The following is an 8,889-nucleotide window of genomic DNA, read 5'->3' on the forward strand; positions in this document are numbered from 1 at the left end:
TGATGCCATATGTTCAGCTTGTTTCCTAGTGATCCGTGCCTCTTTTGAGTATGATCAGTAAAGTAGTTTTGTTAATCATGTTATGCTATATCCATGCATGTCTTTGTTTGCAATTATGGAGCACCCTAGCTTGAGTCAATCGAGCTCTACTTTTGCTTCATGGTGAATCTGGGCAGATCGTCAACTCGTTTGCGATTTTGCCGATATTATTGTAGTTGATCCGTGCATGCTATGCCATTGTTCTTGCCATGTCTGGATTGAATTTTACGCCTTCTTAATGGATGTATGCTTTCCTTGCCATGACTTGCACCGTAGTGAGTGCATCGAGCTCGTTTACATGCCTTCGTGAGTTAACTTTCAGCATGTCTCAGTTTTCACTAAGTCTGAAAACTGATTGTGTTTTAGCTATGTTCAGGTGCTTGTTAGTATATTTTGTGATCCCTTTTGGCCCCAGGTCACTTTGGGACTTTTGTTAATATTGTTGAGTAGCTCCATGCCATGTTCGTCTTTGTCATGTTCAGGTCATGTATCATGTTGTTTTGCTGCTCCGAAGAGGGCTCCGTGATCTGAAATTTCAGACAAGTGTTAATTTCACTAAGTCTGAGATCTGTTTTGCATTTGCGTTTTTGCCATGCTTGTTTGAACCTCATAATGGATGAATTGGCCATAGCTCAGTGCTAGTATTTTGTTAAGCATCTTGTGTGCATCCCTGCAATGTATTTTGTTGTCATGTTTGGGTGCTGTAGCATGTTCATTTCGTTACATTTAGATGCCTACTTGCTGTAAATCGCAGACCGGTGTCATATCTTAAATCGCTTGCCATTTCCAAACCGTAACTCCGATTCCGGCGTTCTTTATATCGTTTTGAAGCAATTTCATCCCCTCTTTCCAGTGGCACACTTGGCTTTCCAAGTTGAGGCCAGGTTCATGCATTTCCTGTCATATCTTGCATTTTGCATCCCGCATCGCATCCCGCATAGCATGCCATCATTGCATTTTATTGTTTGAGTTTGCACGTGGTTGATTGTATCCTTGTTGCTTGTTTGTCTTATTTGGGTAGAGACGGGAGACGAGTTCGCTAACGAGGAGCCCGTTGAGTTTTCTTTTGAGGATCCAGTCAACTCTGACAACTGTGCAGGCAAGATGATCATACCCTCGAAATCACTACTATCTTTGCTATGCTAGTTTGCTCGCTCTTTTGCTATGCCAATGCTATGATGCCTACCTTTTGCTTGTCAGCCTCCCAATTGCCATGTCAAACCTCTAACCCACCTTGCCCTAGAAAACCGTTGATTGGCTATGTTACCGCTTTGCTCAGCCCCTCTTATAGCGTTGCTAGTTGCAGGTGAAGTTTGGAGGCCGTTCCTTGTTGGAACATCTTTTATTTACTTGTTGGGATATCATTATATTGCTATGTTATCTTAATGCATCTATATACTTGGTGAAGGGTGGAATGCTCGGCCTCTCGCCTAGTGTTTTGTTCCACTCTTGCCGCCCTAGTTTCCGTCATATCGGTGTTATGTTCCCGGATTTTTGCGTTCCTTACGCGGTTGGGTTATAATGGGAACCCCTTGATATTTCGCCTTGATTAAAGCTTTTCCAGCAATGCCCAACATTGGTTTTACCATTCTCCACCTAGCCTTTTCTTTCCCTTGGGTTCTGCAGACTCAAGGGTACCCCCCCGTGCCAGTGCTCCTCTGAGTGTTGGTCCAAACCGTCAGCCGCCGGTGGCTACCAGGGGCAACTCTGGGCTGGCCTACCGGAAGTTTGGACAATCTGAGTGTGCCCTGAGAACAAGATATGTGCAGCTCCTATCGGGATTTGTCGGCACATTCGGGCGGTGTTGCTGGTCTTGTTTTAACCTGTCGAAGTGTCTTGAGTTACCGAGATACCGAGTCTGATCGGAACATCTTGGGAGGAGGTCTATTCCTTCGTCGACCGTGAGAGCTTGTCATGGGCTAAGTTGGGACTCCCCTGCAGGGATTGAACTTTCGAAAGCCGCGCCCGCGGTTATGGGCAGATGGGAATTTGTTAATGTCCGGTTGTAGATAACTTGAAACTTAATTAATTAAAATGAATCAACTGAGTGTGTTACCGTGATGGCCTCTTCTCGGCGGAGTCCGGGAAGCGGACACGGTGTTGGAGTAATGTTTGCGCAGGTTGTTCTCTAGCTTCTCGCCCGTGCTTTGCCTCCTCTTCTCGCTCTCTTTTGCGTATAAGTTAGCCACCATACTTGCTAGTCGCTTGCCACGGCTCCACATATATTTTCCTTACCATTCCTATAAGCTTAAATAGTCTTGATCGCGAGGGTGCGAGATTGCTGAGTCCCTGTGGCTCACAGATTACTATAACTCCAGATGCAGGTCCAGGTGATTCCGCTCCAGGTGACGAGTACGAGCCCAAGTGGGAGTTCGACGAGGACTCTCAGCGTTACTACGTTTCCTTTCCCGATGATCAGTAGTGGTGCCCAGTTGGGGGTGATTGGGACCGTTGTTGCATGTTGGGTTTTTCTTCTTTTTTGGCGCTGTAGTCGGGCCATGAGTGTTTTGGATGATGTAATGTTATTTTTGTACTTGATTGACGTGGCGAGTATAAGCCAACTATGTTCTCCCCTTTTATTATTACATTACATGGGATGTTTGTGAAGATTGCCTAACTTGCGACATATGCCTTCAATGCGATTATATCTCTAAGTCATGCCTCGACACGTGGGAGCTATAGTCGCATCAAGGGTGTTACAAGAGGACACAAAATTTGGAGGCGGCATACCAGAACGCGTCACGAGAAAATGAAGTTCTTTCAAGGACTGTCGTAAAGGACCGGTGTTCACAAAAACGGTCATAACATTGTCATTTGGAGCCCATTTCGGACCCACAAGTACTCAAAATGCTCGCGATGAACGTGGAAATCTAGAAAATACTTCCATCTTGGGCTGGATGGCCAAAGAAACCTCAAATTCGTCCCCTAAGCAGGACTTTTTTCCCCTGAAAGTCAAAGAACATCATTTGCCGTTGCTTTTCAGACAAGGTTCTGAACCTATTGGCACTACTTTGGAAGAAAATCCGAGAGATTATGGTGAGTATAAACATTAGTCCGCATTGTAAGGATAAACGTTGCATTCTACACATGCTCTATTATCCGTGGAACCCCATTTGGTTGCAAATTCAAGAAAATAAGTCAATTGTAAGCCATATTCTCCTTATTTTTGTAGTGTGGCATGCCGTAACGTACGTGTTACAGCAATAATAGGAGGGCATTCCTATCATCGATCAATATATATGTGGAAACAATATCTCCACTATGGAGGACACAAAATTTTGGGGCGGCATGCCAGAATGCGTCACGAGAGAATGAAGTTCTTTCAAGGACTGCCATATAAAGGGCCGGTGTTCACAAAAACGGTCATAACTTTGTCATTTGGAGTCCGTTTCGGACCCACAAGTACGCAGATTGCTTGCGACGAGTGTGGGAATCTAGAAAATACTTTTGGCTTCTGTGGGAGGCCTGAAGGACCCTCAAATTCAGCCGCTAAGCAGGACTTTTTGACCCTGAAAGTCAAAGAACATCGTTTGTCGTTGCTTTTTAGACAAGTTTCTGAACCCATTGGCACTCCTTTGGAAGGAAATCCGCGAGATTATGGTGAGTATAAACATTAGTCTGCGTGGTAAGGACAAACATTGCATTCTGCACATGCTCTATGATCTGGGGTATCTCATTTGATTGTAAATTCAAGAAAATAAGGCGATTATAATCCTTATTGTCCTTGTTTTTGCCGTGTGACATGTCGTAACGAACGTGTGTGACAACCAAAAAGAGAGGGCATTCCTGGCATCGGTTAATATATATGTGGAAACAATATTCCAGTATGGAGAACTCAAAAATTTGGGCCAGCGCACCAGAACGTGTAACGAGAAAATGATGTTCTTTCAAGGACTGCCATATAAAGGACCGGTGTTCCCAAAAACGGTCATAACTTTGTTAGTCCGAGTCCGTTTTGGACCCACAGGTACTCAATATGCTCGTGAAGTGCGTGGGAATCTAGAAAATACTTCCAGCTTGTGTAGGAGGCCCGGAGGAACCTCAAATTCCGCCCCTAAGCAGGACTTTTTGCCCCTCAAAGTCAAAGAACATCATTTCCTGCTGCTTTTCAGACAAGTTTCTAAACCCATTAGCACTCCTTTGGAAGGAAATCCGGGAGATTATGGTGAGTATAAACATTAGTCTGCCTGGGAAGGACAAATGTTGCATTCTGGGCATGCTCTATGATGCGGGGAATCCCATTTGGTTGTAGATTCAAGAAAATAAGGCGACTATAAGCCGTATTCTCCTTGTTTTTGCAGTGTGGCATGCCGCAATGTACGAGTGTTACAAGAAATAATTGGAGGGCATTCGTGGCATCGGTCAATATATATGTGGAAACAATATCTCCACTATGAAGGACAAAAATTTGGAGGCGGCATACCAGAACGCGTCACAAGAAAATGAAGTTCTTTCAAGGACTGCCATATAAAGGACCGGTGTTCAAAAAAACGGTCAGAACTTTGTCATTTGGAGCCCATTTCGGACCCACAAGTACTCAAAATGCTCGCGATGAACGTGGAAATCTAGAAAATACTTCCATCTTGGCCTGGAGGGCCGAAGAAACCTCAAATTCGGCCCCTAAGCAGGACTTTTTTCCCCTGAAAGTCAAAGAACATCATTTGTCGTTGCTTTTCAGACAAGGTTCTGAACCCATTGGCACTCCTTTGGAAGGAAATCCGAGAGATTATGGTGAGTATAAACATTAATCCACGTGGTAAGGATAAACGTTGCATTCCGCACGTGCTTTATTATCCGTGGAACCCCATTTGGTTGCAAATTCAAGAAAATAAGGCGATTGTAAGCCTTATTCTCCTTATTTTTGCAGTGTGGCATGCCGTAACGTACGTGTGTTACAGCACTAATAGGAGGGCATTCCTGTCATCGATCAATATGTATGTGGAAACAACATCTCCAGTATGGAGGACACAAAATTTTGGGGCGGATGCCAGAAGTCGTCACGAGAAAATCAAGTTCTATCTAGGACTGCCATATAAAGGGCCGGTGTTCACAAAAACGGTCATAACTTTGTCATTCGGAGTCCGTTTCGGACACACAAGTACTCAAATTGCTTGCGACGAGTGTGGGAATCTAGAAAATACTTTTGGCTTCTGTAGGAGGCCTGAAGGACCCTCAAATTCAGCCGCTAAGTAGGACTTTTTGACCCTGAAAGTCAAAGAACATCGTTTGTCGTTGCTTTTTAGACAAGTTTCTGAACCCATTGGCACTCCTTTGGAAGGAAATCCGCGAGATTATGGTGAGTATAAACATTAGTCTGCGTGGTAAGGACAAACATTGCATTCTGTACACGCTCTATGATCCGGGGTATCTCATTTGATTGTAAATTCAAGAAAATAAGGCGATTATAATCCTTATTGTCCTTGTTTTTGCCGTGTGACATGTCGTAACGAACATGTGTGACAACCAAAAAGAGAGGGCATTCCTGGCATCGGTTAATATATATGTGGAAACAATATTCCAGTATGGAGAACTCAAAAATTTCGGCCAGCGCGCCGGAACGTGTAACGAGAAAATGATGTTCTCTCAAGGACTGCCATATAAAGGACCGGAGTTCACAAAAACGGTCATAACTTTGTTAGTCCGAGTCCGTTTTGGACCCACAGGTACTCAATATGCTCGTGAAGTGTGTGGGAATCTAGAAAATACTTCCAGCTTGTGTAGGAGGCCCGGAGGAACCTCAAATTCCGCCCCTAAGCAGTACTTTTTGCCCATCAAAGTCAAAGAACATCATTTCCTGCTGCTTTTCAGACAAGTTTCTAAACCCATTGGCACTCCTTTGGAAGGAAATCCGGGAGATTATGGTGAGTATAAACATTAGTCTGCCTGGGAAGGAAAAATGTTGCATTCTGGGCATGATCTATGATGCGGGGAATCCCGTTTGGTTGTATATTCAAGATAATAAGGCGACTATAAGCCGTATTCTCCTTGTTTTTGCAGTGTGGCATGCCGTAATGTACGTGTGTTACAGGAAATAATTGGAGGGCATTCCTGGCATCGGTCAATATATATGTGGAAACAATATCTCCACTATGGAGGCCACAAAATTTGGAGGCGGCATACCAGAACGCGTCACGAGAAAATGAAGTTCTTTCAAGGACTGCCATATAAAGGACCAGTGTTCACAAAAACGGTCATAACTTTGTCATTTGGAGCCCATTTTGGACCCACAAGTACTCAAAATGCTCGCGACGAACATGGAAATCTAGAAAATACTTCCATCTTGGGCTAGAGGGCCGAAGAAACCTCAAATTCGGCCCCTAAGCAGGACTTTTTACCCCTGAAAGTCAAAGAACATCATTTGCCGTTGCTTTTCAGACAAGGTTCTGAACCCATTGGCACTCCTTTGGAAGGAAATCCGAGAGATTATGGTGAGTATAAACATTAGTCCGCGTGGTAACGATAAACGTTGCATTCTGCACATGCTCTATTATCCGTGGAACCCCATTTGGTTGCAAATTCAAGAAAATAAGGCGATTGTAAGCCTTATTCTCCTTATTTTTGCAGTGTGGCATGCCGTAACGTATGTGTGTTACAGCAATAATAGTAGGGCATTCCTGTCATCGATCAATATATATGTGGAAACAATATCTCCACTATGGAGGACAAAAAATTTAGGGGCGGCGCGCCAGAACGCGTCACGAGAAAATGAAATTCTTTCAAGGACTGCCATATAAAGGACCGGTGTTCAAAAAAACGGTCATAACTTTGTCATTCCGACTCCGTTTCGGACCCACAGGTACTCAATATGCTCGTGAAGTGCGTGGGGATCTAGAAAATACTTCCATCTTGCGTAGGAGGCCCAGAGGAACCTCAAATTCCGCCCCTAAGCAGGACTTTTTTCCCCTCAAAGTCAAAGAACATCATTTCCTACGGCTTTTCAGAGAAGTTTCTGAACCCATTGGCACTCCTTTGGAAGGAAATCAGAGAGATTATGGTGAGTATAAACATTAGTCTGACTGGGAAGGACGAATGTTGCATTCTGGGCATGCTCTATGATGCGGGGAATCCCATTTGGTTGTAGATTCAAGAAAATAAGTCCACTATAAGCCGTATTCTCCTTGTTTTTGCAGTGTGGCATGCCGTAATGTACGTGTGTTACAGGAAATAATTGGAGGGCATTCCTGGCATCGGTCAATATATATGTGGAAACAATATCTCCACTATGGAGGACACAAAATTTGGAGGCGGCATACCAGAACGTGTCACGAGAAAATGAAGTTCTTTCAAGGACTGCCATATAAAGGACCGGTGTTCACAAAAACGGTCATAACTTTGTCATTTGGAGCCCATTTTGGACCCACAAGTACTCAAATTGCTCGCGACGAACATGGAGATCTAGAAAATACTTCCATCTTGGGCTGGACGGCCGAAGAAACCTCAAATTCGTCTCCTAAGCAGGACTTTTTGCCCCTCAAAGTCAAAGAACATCATTTGCCGTTGCTTTTCAGACAAGGTTCTGAACCCATTGGCACTCCTTTGGAAGAAAATCCGAGAGATTATGGTGAGTATAAACATTAGTCCGCGTGGTAAGGATAAACGTTGTATTCTGCACATGCTCTATTATCCGTGGAACCCCATTTGGTTGCAAATTCAAGAAAATAAGGCGATTGTAAGCCTTATTCTCCTTATTTTTGCAGTGTGGCATGCCGTAACGTACGTGTGTTACAACAATAATAGGAGGGCATTCATGTCATCGATCAATATATATGTGGAAACAATATCTCCACTATGGAGGACACAAAATTTTGGGGCGGCGCGCCAGAACGCATCACGAGAAAATGAAATTCTTTCAATGACTGCCATATGAAGGACCAGTGTTCCAAAAAATGGCTATAACTTTGTATTCGGTGTCCGTGTTGGACCCCCAAGTACTGAAAAGGCTCGCGACGAGTGTGGGAATCTAGAAAATACTTCCGGCTTGCGCAGGAGGCCCGGAGGACCCTCCAATTCGGCCCCTAAGCAAGAATTTTTGCCCCTGATAGTCACAGAACATCATTCGCCATCGCTTTTAAGGCAAGTTTCTGAACCCATTGGAACTCCTTCGAAATGAAATCCGAGAGATTATGGTCAGTATAAACATTAGTCCTCCTGGAAAGGACAAACGTTGCATTCTGCACATGCTCTATGATCCGTGGAATCCCATTTGGTTCCCAATTCAAGAAAATAAGCCATCACAAGAAAATGCTGTTCTTTAAAAGACTGTCATATAAAGGACCGGTGTTCACAAAAACGGTCATAACTTTGTCATTCGGAGTCCTTTTCAGACCCACAAGTACTCACAAGACCCGCGGTGACCTTGGGAATCTAGAAAAGACTTTCGGCTTGCGCAGGAGGCCCGGAGGACCGTCATTTGGCCCCTAAGCAGGACTTTTTGCCCCTGAAATTCAAGGAACATCATTTGCCATTGCTTTTCAGATAAGTTTCTGAACCCATTGGCACTCCTTTGGAAGGAAATCCGAGAGATTATGGTGAGCATAAACACTAGTCTGCCTAGTAAGGGCAAACATTGCATTCTGCACATGCTCTGTGATCCAGGGAATCCCATTTGATCCAGGGAATCCTTATTCTGCTTGTTTTTGTCGTGTGGCATGCTGTAATGTACATGTGTGACAGCCAATAATAGGATGGCATTCCTGGCATCAGTCCATATATATGTGGAAACAATATTTTCACTATGGAGGACCCAAATCTTTGGGGTGGCGCCAGAACGCGTCACAACAAAATGAAATTCTTTTAAGGACTGCCATATAAAGGACCGGTGTTCACTAAAACGGTCATAACTTTGTTATT

The sequence above is a fragment of the Triticum urartu genome, chromosome 5, assembly GCF_003073215.2.
Source record: "Triticum urartu cultivar G1812 chromosome 5, Tu2.1, whole genome shotgun sequence".
Lineage (NCBI taxonomy): Eukaryota > Viridiplantae > Streptophyta > Magnoliopsida > Poales > Poaceae > Triticum > Triticum urartu.